Consider the following 12,298-nt stretch of genomic DNA (forward strand, 5'->3'; position numbering starts at 1 on the left):
CGCGCTATCTCAGAGTACAGGTAAAAACAAACGCACAAATATTGATTTAAAGTATACTTTTTTATAGTTATATAAGTACACTATACATACCAGGAGTTATTTATTTTAAACTGGATCTTTAAATGTTGAAAATCACCAACAGAATTTTAAATATGCAGTGTACGTCTATGATGCCCAACACAAATCTTTGCACTGACAAGAATCCTGTCGCGACAAGTTGACACCTCGCTGGGCTTGTACTTATAGGAGTGTCTAGCACTAATACCGATAATCATCACCGTACCATCTATTATAGGTTTGTAGAACTTTCAACTGGCCGGTACTGTATGCCGGCCGGTACTGTGGGACTCTCCCCTATATGCCTTCAAAGCCAGATAAGTATGGCATGAAAATATGCCATTCTGTGAGAAAATATGCCATTCTGTGACTCGGAAACATATTACCTTTTATGTGGAATACCATTTACAGGTAAAACGAAAATACAGCAGCAAAAGTTCTTGCATCTGAAGTTGTAAAGAAATTCGTTCAGCCTTATTCTAATTCCAAGAGAAATGTGACTTGCGATAACTATTTCACTGATCTTGCTCTTGTACATAAATAACTCACAAATTCACTAACTTTTGTGGTCACAGTAAAAAAAAATAAGAGATTTGTTTGTCGGAAATTTCTAGCAAAGAAGAACCGTTAAGAGAAATATTTAATGTTCGGATTCACTCCAAAAGCATCTCTTCTTTCTTACGTTCCGAAAAAACAAAGAAGTATCCTAGTCCTCTCTACCATACATTACAATGCTTACTGTGCAGATGATGTTGACAAAAAGCCAGATATGATCCTCTATTATAATAGTACAAACTCTGGTGTCGATCGGCTAGACTTAATGGTTCATAAATATATGTGCAAAAGACAAACTAACCGTTGGCCTTTTGCATTTGTTATGCATAGTTTAGACGTGGATGGGGTAGCCCCATTTATTCTTGGACAACTTTATATCCAAAATGAAACGAAAACAAAAATGAAAAGCGAAGATTTTTTCTTACAACGACAGCAGAAAAACTAGTGTTGCCTCAAATTTTGTGAAAAAAAATCAATAGGACTACAATGGGAAACAAAACAGTGTATTGAAAAATGCTTACAGGAAGTTGAGTCACACAATAAAAAGAAAAAACTAGAAAAACCTCCAGTTTTAACAAGGAAAAGGTGTCACATGTGCCCAACAAAAATAGACAGATAACAAAAACCAATTTGTGAAATATACAGTAGAAATGAGTGTTAAATAAAGAAAAATAAATGACTAATCTATGGTTTTTTTATTATTATTGTTTTTTTTTTGTGACAGTGACACGAATAAATTTTCCTCTCTGACAAAATACAATCAAATACGAAACAAAGAAATATTTAAGTACTAAAATAGTTAAAAGTACAAAAAAATAGATAGTACAACTCAAAATCTGAAAGGATTAGAAAAATTGAACACACAATGAAATGAAAATCGACTGCAATAAGCGCAGAGAAAAAAGATAGATAAGCGAGGACTCCCACGAGAAAGTGGGTGTGAGTCGATCAAGGACGCAATAATTACAAAGAATCTATAAGTCGAATTAAATTATGATAAAAAGAACACAAAAACAAATCTATTATATTCATCATATATGTGATTTATTTTGTTTGATTGTAACATACAACAAAGTAAGTACAGTAATCTTTTTGCATTCCACACAACAATGCAATTCAGATGATGAGTCTTAGTCTTAAATCAGAATAGGACACTTTAATATATACTTTGTACACAATTCAGGGTTTTCAATTTTCCAGGACATAAACGTTTTATGATGTCGATGTTCCGAATTCAATTGCAACCCCAAGAAAGTACTTTGGGGATAATATTACAGCTCCAACAGTGGAGAACTTAATTATTAATCATGGCAGTCATTAAACTGCTGAATTGTGTCTTAACATAGATATTCGAGTATAATTTTCAGCCACAGTGGCACGTGCTAGTTTAGTTTAGATTTTATTTTAAACTAATGCATTTAGCAAAATCTTTTAAAGTTTCTAATGATTAAGTCGTATGTAATATCATAAGAAAGAAAGTTTTGCCGGCAATGTTTTCGACTGGTATGAAAATTTGTTGCCTGGCAATTTTTGCAAATTAAATTTTGACAGTTAAATTACGAGGCGTCGATTTACAGGCAAAAAACATGTCGATTTTTGCTTATTTTTTCATTACAATAATTGCAAGTATTCAAATATATAGTCCGTCTAGAAAGTATCCGGAAAAAAGAAAGCAGAATTATAATTTTACAGTATTAATTTCTATCACTTGAAATATAAAATTTCAACAAATAATTCATCTAATTTACTTACACAACCTCCATTTAAGTTTAAACACTTAACTAAACCTCCAGGTACACCCGAAACTAGGTAAAGGCCATAATTTTCAATAATGGTGTTCCAGGCCTGTAAAACTGACCGAATTAAACCTTCTTTATCTCGTGGCGCTGCTTGTTTCACTTCAATCTTTCCCCATATGTTTTCAATGGGGGAAGGGGGGGGGCTAAGATATGGAGATGCTGCTGGCCACGGAATTGTTGCCAATTCCTGTTCTTGAATTGCTTGAGCTTGAGTATAAGCAGAAGTATGGCATCTTGCATTATCTTGATGAAAACGCCACCTCTGGATATAAAACATGAGCCCTTTCAAGAAGAAACCATATAGGATGTCACAATATTTCGCACTATTAACAGTACCATTAACTATACAGAGAGGTGTAGCACCACGCTGAGATATTGCTCCCCAAACCATTATTTTAGTGAAAAATTTGGAAATTTGAACGGTAACATTTTCTCTTGATAGGACTTTTAGATGATTTGCACCAAGCTGGAAACAACTTTCATCAGATATAAAGACATTACTAAAATTATCTTTTCGAAAACGTTGCCAAAATCTATTCTTCGTTGCCTTTGCAGGGGTGTCATTGTAGGGATTTTTTTTCGATTCCTTGATATGTAACCTGCTTTTTCAGTGACATGCGGACAGTTTCTGGGCACACTTTTATTCTTCGTTGATTTTCAAATCTCTTCGCTAATTTTCGAAACCCTAGGTGCGGATTTTGTCGTCCTAAAGCCACTAAAGCATTTAAATTGTTTCCGCAAATCTTACGCGGTCTACCCGAAACTGGTCTATTTCTCATATCTATGCCATTTTTTATCCTCTTTATTGTCTCATACACTGCATTTTTTCCGAGTTCCGTAAATTGCACTAATTTTTTAACGTTTCGGATACCCTTTCTATACAAATATTCCACCACTTTTCTTTTTTGTACTTGCGACATTATTTCACTAATCTTAAGTCTGTTTATAAATAACAATATTTGACAGATGGTGTTGTCATGCGATTTTGTCCATAACCTACTATCGGCACAACATACTTGATGCATTACTTGTGTCTTAAAATGTTACAAAAAGGAAATCTATTAAAATTAGGAAAAATATAAAATTCCTGATACTTTCTAGACGGACTATACATTCAAAGATCATGTTATTCACAAAATGAAATTTTTACATGTTGTAAGGGACTCCCTAGTGTCGAGTAAATGGACCATTCCATTTTGTTGGACCATTTTGTATCGCTAATTAAATGAAATATTTACAATACATATTTCAAAACTATACTGATGACAATAATTCGAATTCACAATAAATTCAGAAAGGGAAGGAAAAAGAGAAGCAGAAGGAGAAAGTGTACAAAGGTATAGTTTTATTTATTTTTATATGTTTATAACATAACACTTTTTTCAACTTAATTTATTATTAGGATTACACTAACATTGATTTACAAGTATACCTAATAATTTTTTCAATATAATGTTAGTAACTAATATTGTTCTTAAGCTATTTTCTTGTGGCATATTAATGCCATTTCCTATTTTTGGGGCATATGCCACAATTTAAGTTTATAATAAGTCTATTTATTACGTTTCGATTTCTAGTTCGAAAATCTTTCTCAAAATACAGAACATTAATAAATTAATCAAATTTTGATTTTGGTTACTTGGTAGAAAATTTTTCTAATAACTTTTTAAATATAAAAAAAAATAAAATAACTTTTAAACAATTTGACCGATCACTTTTGAAATTTTTACTATATGTTAAGCACTACAAGATACAGCATTCCATGAAATAAAAATGTTATAAGATTATTATAAAAAAAGTTATTGACATTTAGAAAAAACTAGACTTATTTTGCAACTTCCTAACCAACAAATACGGATAGAAATATTTAGAAAACACCAATTTGAAGGTTTTTATATGACTTATAAGTAGACTTCGGCAAATATGCATATTGCATATTTTGCATATTGTGCATATTTTATGCAAATATTTCATATTTTGGCATATTTGTATAAAAGTTTGCATAAAGTGCATAAAAGTTCAGATTTTTATACTGTATTTGAAAATTTTTAAACATACCAATTTATTTCAATTGTTGTATAAAATTTTGTAGTCATTTTAATCAAGAAATGATCTAAGTACGTAATCTCTACAGGTACAAAACATTTACAATTTCAAAGAAGATCAATTTAAGTAGCCCTCAACATTCTCAGAAAGTCTCGGTCACTGAGGCATTCAGTTATTGGATAATCGCTAAGGGTTCGCTCATTTGCATTTTATGATCTAATCCCCAAATCTATCTACAATTTATTGTATCTTAACAGCAGGTAAACGGCTAATAGTTTTGTTCCTAATTTAGGGATTTTCCAAAATCTCCCAGTTTATTGAATTAGGTACCTAAACATTTCTAATTTGATGCTCAGATTTGTAAATCATTTTTGTTTTGATATTCAAAGCGTAAACACTCGTTGTGCGTAACAAAAAGGAAGATTGTGATTTTATAATGCCTAAAACAACCAGTGCTTCAACTTGGATTAAACCTTATAAAGAGCTGTCTATGGATATGGGAAAAATCTACTGTTCAGTCTGTGGCAAAATTGTAAGTATCTAATATTTTCTATTAAATATCTAATATTTCATACATACAGGGTGTTTCCAAATGACACTTACAACGTTTGACTGTAGATAGTTCTCGAAAAATTGAACAAAACAATATAGTTAATGAGGGGTCAAACTTATTTACTTTTCGAGATACAGGGTGTTAAAATTAAAAAAAAAATTAAATTATTTTAGTTAATAACAACAATAACTTTAAAACCAATAAACGTATTTACTTGAAATTTAGTACTCGTAGATTGTTTTTAAATGAAAAATGGCTTCCTTTAGTGAGAAAAAATTGTCCATGGTACAATACAATGGTGTGTATTTAGAAAAATTTTTCACCTTTACTTTTTTTTATGAAGTCAGCTATTCTAAAACACAATTATTTTTATTGTAATTGAATTAACAAAAAAAAAACTTTTGTTAAATTTTAAAATAGGTTATATGATGTACTAATGGTTAGTAAAAAAAACTAATTTGTGGATTAATACTGCATTTAAAACACTTAGCGAGTGTTTTTTTTTTTCCAAACCAGTTATTTGATTAACCAAAAACACCTTGTATATTTTTATATTTTAAAGGTTGGGTTAAAATAAAGGTTTTTATTTTTATTTATAGATAGCATGTGAGAAGAAATTTCAGATAGACCAACATGTGAGAACAGCTTCACACATTGCAAAAAAAGGAAAAATAGGAGAAAAACATCAAACTTCAATGGCTAAATGTTTCCAATCTACTTCAAAAAAATTAGATGAGCAAGAAACTTTTAATGAAGACTTGTGTCGCGCATGAGTGTCTGCAAACATACCGCTTTCAAAATTAGCAAAGGTAAATTTTAGTTCGTTTCTAAAAAAATATTGCAAACTTAATGTTCCAAGTGATCGGTCTCTAAGAAGAAATAATGTGAACGGGCTATACTCGTCGGTGTTAATTAATATTAAGGAAGAAATTGCAGATAATTATTTTTACATATCTGTAGACGAAACCACTGATTCCTCAGGAAAGTATATTGCTCATTTATTGATTGGTGTTCTTAAAGAAGATACCTTACCAAAATCTGATCTTATTTCATGCCAGCAACTTGAGAAAACAAATGCTTTAACAATTTCGCCTTTTATACAAGAAACATTAGCAACTTTTTTTCTTCCGACAACTATTCCTTCTAATAAATTACTGCTTATTTTATCGGATGCTGCTCCTTATATGGTGAAAGCAGGACAAAATTTAAAAATATTTTTCCTAGATTTAATACATGTTACTTGTGTAGTATAGGATTAAACAGAGTTGCAGAGGAAATACGAAAAAAGTTTCCTCTTGTAAATACCATGATATCCAGTGTCAAAAAAGTATTTCTTAAATCTCCTATAAGAATTCAACTTTATAAAGAAATGCTACCTAACATTCCTCTTCCACCACAACCTATTTTAACGCGATGGGGAACATGGTTAGAAGCAGCTAATTTTTATGCAGATCATTTTGTTAAAATAAAGAATATAATTGATACGTTAACAGATGAAAGTTCCCAATCTCTTTTGGATTCTAAACAAACTTTTCAGAGTAACTTGCTTCAACAAGAACTTTTATTTATAAAATCAAATTTTAGTTTTGTTCAAAAAACAATTACTCAGTTAGAATCACCAAAACTGTCATTGTTCGAAAGTACAGCATTAATAAAAGAATTTGCGTCATGTTGTCGGAACGTTAGAGGTAATATTGGAAAAGATATTTTAAAAAAATTTGAAGCTACTATGGAAAAAAATAAAGGTTACCATATTCTTTCTGAAGTAGTCAGTGTTCTAGCTGGAAATATTTCGGAAACAATTAATTTAGAACCAAATGTTTTGGTTAGTTTGAAAAATGCTCCCGTTACATCAGTTGATGTTGAACGAAGTTTTTCCATGTATAAATATATGTACTCAGACAGAAGCCACAAGTTTTTGTTAGAAAATTTTGAACACCACTTGGTCATTTATTGTTACCATAATTCTAAATAAGTTTATTCATATTTAAAAATGATGTAGTTACTTAAAGTAAATATAAATCTTAATGAATAGTAGGAAATATTTAGTTATGTACACTTTTTTTTTAAATAAAATTGTTACTATTTTACGATTTTTTTATTTATTTGTATGCATATTTTGTAAAATATTTGATATTTTCGGGTAAACACGTGCATATTTATGCGCATATTTTCTACATTTTTATTTGCATATTTGCCGAAGTCTACTTATAAGTTTCTTCTCTTCTAGAATTTGTTTCAAATGCTTCATTTTTTTTGCTGATAGACGAAAAAAGTGAAAATTTTCCGTTTTTTGACCTTAATTTATTAATAACTAATTAAGTCCAAAAAATCGATTGCCGGAAACATATGTTTTTGTTACAGAGGTCCATACTACTCAAAACAACTATCGTTTGTTTGAGTGTCAAAAACAGGGTACTTTTTTTGCTTATTTCCCTGGCCTATTTGCCTATTCTTTTCTACCAAAGCATGATTTTGTGTATTATTGACCTGTAGCATTTGGAAACTCGAAGGTCCATTTGTTGTTCTGAGATTTTCGATCAACTTCTAATGGTAACTGAAATCCAGCTGCAGATATGGTTTAAGAGAGCTTTTATTTGAGTGACCCGTTAATTTAATTAACTCCTGTTTAGAAACTCTTGGCTTGAACAAGGCTGACACAGCTGAAGATCGATGAGAACGATTTGTTATTTTCTGTTTTTTTTTTTGAGTCTATTCCAATTTTTTTCTGCTGACATTTTTGTCCACTTAGATACGGTGTTGATTTTAAGTGGACAGTTTTTGAACCAAGATCCATCCTTCCAGTTAGAGTAAACGGTAAGAAAGAGTCTGTCTGATGAAATCTTTGGTCCCCTTTTTCCCATTAATTTCAAAAATAATCTAACTGGGCATAAATTTTCGTTTGATGAATTTCTTTCCAACCATTTGCTGCTTGCCAGACTTTTCGAACCCCCTTGATTTGTTTTGGAAAAATGCTGTTGTATTTAATTTGGCCCGTAAATTCTCCCACAACATCAAATTCCTTCAGGAAAATGTAAATCTTGCAGATTACGGCCTCATTGCCTCTCCAAGCAAGTTCAAATGAGCAAAGGTGAAAAAACTTGTTTTGTGCTTCATCGGGGTTATCCTCGTCGTAGCTTTGGATGATTTTTAGTAATTCTTCGGATAATGCTTTTGAACTGAGTTTTCTTTTTTCTTGAACACTTTATAGCTTCCTTTGTTTGTTATCTCTGGCCAATCTTGCACATTTGAAAGATATATCTATGAAACGGTCGATTTTTATGCCGTACTCAGTAAAATATTTTTCTTGTACCATTTTTGCTGTAGTAGTCCACATTGACTTTAAAGACGACGCTTTATAGTCTTTGCCATTGCCTTTTTTCATGTTAAAGGCATATTTCTTGAGAATTTTTGCTAGTTCCGTTATGGTAGTACATCCTTTAAGCGTAAAATTTCTCACCCGTAGGAACTTCGAAAATTGGGTCCAAATAGAGCTTTTGGACCTCTACGTGTTCAATGGGACGTTTTCTGAAACAAATCATTTAATTTTTTGACCCGACTAGCATCCAAATCTTCATTTTTGGATTCATTATATCTGTTCAAAATTGAATCTTTTCAAATTTATCAAACTGACAACAATGGAATTACCAGACACCTTCATGACGGATTTGTCATAATTTTGTCGCTGAGAAATCACGGGCACGAAGGAGTTTTGTTAGTAGGAAACGTGGCATTGCCATGAGGTTTTATCAGTTAAAAATAGTCTAGTAAAATAGTCAGTATAATAAAATTATTTAGCTTCCGATTTAGCATTAGAAACCATAAACTAACAATTGATAATATTTTTGGGACAAAAGAGTTTCAACTTTTAGCTTCAAAGTCCTTAAAACAAGTGCATTACAATTTTATTGCAAGAGAAAAAGTTTAAAGTAACTGTAATATCTTAGTCAATAAAAAAATTCAACTAGAAAATATATAAAACCAACTTTAACAAAAATTTTAAGACGGATTTTCTGATTATACAGTAAAAGGACTGTAATTCTGAGGTATTTTGCACACGAAGAGTATCATCATTTTTTTTTTCGTGCTTCTCATTTGTGACTTTGTGGAATACTGCACACGAAGCGTAAGCAGCGCGGAATCGTCAACGCAGGCGATTGAAGCAACAAGCTTCAAGCCAAGCCGCCAGCCGTACAACATGTCAGTCGCTTGCAGTACGCTTTAGTGCTAGAACAACTTTGTTGACGGAATTTTATGAGAATGGCGGATCAAATATTAAAATTTGTCTAACTGATTTAAAATTATCAGTGTTTATATAATAATACCCTATAAGACTACTCCAGAAAAGATGTGACTGAAAAAGCGTGGTCAGAAGTAGCCAAGCAAATACAGTGGTCAGGTAGGTTAAAAAAAAATTAATTGTTATTTAGGTACATATATTGATTAAATTAATTTTCATATTTTATAAACAATAATTTCATTGCCATGGTAAAGCAGTATTTTGCAATAAAAAATAATTTGCTAAGTAATTTCGTAAATGTTGAGGTATGTTATCGATGTCTGGCACATTTCTTACATTTTGTGGAATATTTTGTATTGTAGTAAGTGCTGAGGTACTGTATACAATGCACCGTACTTTTTTCGAATTAAATTGTGTAATAAACAAGCACACTGGATTATTGAGATAATAGTTTCGTATTGTCGACATCTGATAGGTGTCAACAAAACCTGAAATTTTTGAGTCATCATTTCAAATGTGCACTCTATAGTTTTTCTACCTCGAGCAAATCTGTAATTGAAAATTCGCTTTTTATTATCAATATTTCTTTCAGTGTATGGTCTCATGACGTTTTTTCTTAGAGGAAATGCGGTGTCTGCTGCAAAATAGTATGAGAACTTATTGTCACTTTCGCCATGAGAAAGTTCAGTTGACGGTGGTAAAGTATTGTTGTTTTCCAACCAACGACCAAATGTCGACACCCAAAAGATGCTGCCGTCACTATTTCGTCCAACATACCCACATTCAATTGAAGTAAAGATACCATCAGCATCACAGCAACTCAATCTCTTGACCTAGACAGTTTGGTAAATGCCATAATTCAAAAACCTCTGTGCTATATCTTTACATTTTCCTTTATTTGGTAATACCATATATAGTTTTTTCAACGAATTCCATATGACATTTCTAGTTTCTTCTGTAATTAATCGAATGTAACGTTCACCTCTTTAAATATATAAAGTTAGGGCAGCAAATGTGCAGACAGTAGCTAAATACCTGAAACAAAAAACAAAACTAAAAATGTATAACAACTGAATTTTAGCTTGTATACATATTCTAACAATATTTACTCTTTGCAGAGGTTGATTGTAAAGAAAAATGAAAGAACATTCGCAATGGGTTTGTCCGGAGCCTAAAACCATCTCCATCTGGCTCTTCTGCAAAAGCAAAAAAACCTTGATACTTGCACGAGGTTATGCAGTTTGTATTGCTATATATAAGACCGCTCCAATATTTAGAAAATACTGGAAATATTTTGCTACCCGACACTGAGGTATTGACGCAGCCAGATGAAGACGAATCATCTCAAGCACCGCCAAACGAAAATCTAGCTGAAAATACTAATGAAGCAAATAATAACAGTTCAGTAATCGAATCATCAAAACGTGTTCAGGAAACTATCTCTAGCGAGAGAAAAAAACAAAAAATGTATTAGACAAGGTGACGCTATTGATCAAGCAGTTTTACAATATGTAAATAAAAAAAAGATAGGATTACCCTGGAATTACTAGATGATGATCGAAAGATGTTTCTTTTAAGTTTACTACCTGATGTAAAAAGCCTATCTGACAAAAATTTGCGAACGTTCAAAATACAAACTCTAACGTTCATCGAACAGTTAATAAGACAACAAGAATAAAATAATCTAACTCAACACTTTCCGATACACGATACTTCAAGAATAGACTATCACCACCATGAATCAGCATCACACATCTTAAGTGGATTTTCAATTATTACAGTAGGCACACCCGATTCTTCGCCCAATGATGTTGCCACAACTTCATTTCATAGAAGTAATTGCAGCACAGTTACTACTGATGACATTTCTCCTCCTTCGACAAATATTAATGTAATATTTTATTAATAAATATACCTAGATATAATATGTCTTTTACTAACCTAAGTGTTATCATAAGTCTTTCTTCTGAACTAACACACTCACGCATGTTAGTATTATGCTTTTGAATGGCAGGACCTACAATTAACACCAATTCTTTAAATGTATTTTTAGACATTCTGTAAAATGATAAAATGTGTTAGGCTTTCACGGCCATCATCTAACTTGTTAAACTGTTTGTTCGGGCTGTTAGGCCGTTGTCTTATGAGATTAGTTCTAGACGTTTCGGCAACACTAGGGGTTGGCATATTCTGGAGATGTTACTGCTTCGCTTGTACGCTGAAACTGAGTTGAAGAAACGTCGAGAACTAATCTCAGAAGACAACGGCCTAACAGCCCGAACAAAGAGTTTAACAAAAGTTATTCTGTAAAATGTGTGGAATTTAGAGCCATCTTCCGACAACTCTTTGGGGGCAATTAATAACCTTCTGTTGTAGTTTTTGTAGACATAAGGATGCACCCAAAATTTCCTCAAGATAATTTAACAAAAGTAAGCCCTCTTCATCACTTGACATCTTTGCAACTACTGTAAAAGTATGGAAAACCTTAAAACAAGACGATCATATGCCGCTTGCAAATCGAATCGTTTGAGGATTTTAAGGCGTAAAGGAATCGTCGCTGCATGACGAAACTTATACGCGTCTATGATGATATGCTTCATGTGCAGAATGCCTAATAGAACACGGTTAGTTTTTCTTCTTGAGATACCGTCTTCTTTCGAAAGTTGGTTATTATCATAACTATTTATATTTTGTTTACAGCTGCTCTAAAAAGTTGATTTGAAGAGCAACACTTTAACCATTCTGTGATAATATAGATCCAAGACAATTATTTTTCTCCAACAATACGTTTTTCTATAATTTTTCCGTAAATGATAACTTGAAGAAGCAGGTATGTTGTCCCTTTCATCACATAGCCTTTGATATTGTAATTTTTGTACGTTTATTTCATTGTTTCTGTTTCCTTCAAGAGTCTAGGCAAAACCTTTTCATCGATAACTCGCTCTAAGTAAGATATTTTTAGTATCCTTCTGTATAGCCACATCTCAAAAACTTTCACCTTTTTTATCACCGCATTGTTCAACATGGCTGCTTCTATGACATATTATA

General features: G+C 31.9%; 1 pseudogene; it reads right to left on the reverse strand.

Moving 5' to 3' along the window:
• Positions 1 to 9,472: 9,472 nt before the first annotated feature.
• Positions 9,473 to 11,704, reverse strand: LOC140431984 (uncharacterized; annotated as a pseudogene).
• Between the last annotated feature and the right edge of the window lie 594 nt (positions 11,705 to 12,298).

This window comes from Diabrotica undecimpunctata, unplaced genomic scaffold, assembly GCF_040954645.1.
Source record: "Diabrotica undecimpunctata isolate CICGRU unplaced genomic scaffold, icDiaUnde3 ctg00002421.1, whole genome shotgun sequence".
Taxonomy (NCBI): Eukaryota; Metazoa; Arthropoda; class Insecta; order Coleoptera; family Chrysomelidae; genus Diabrotica; species Diabrotica undecimpunctata.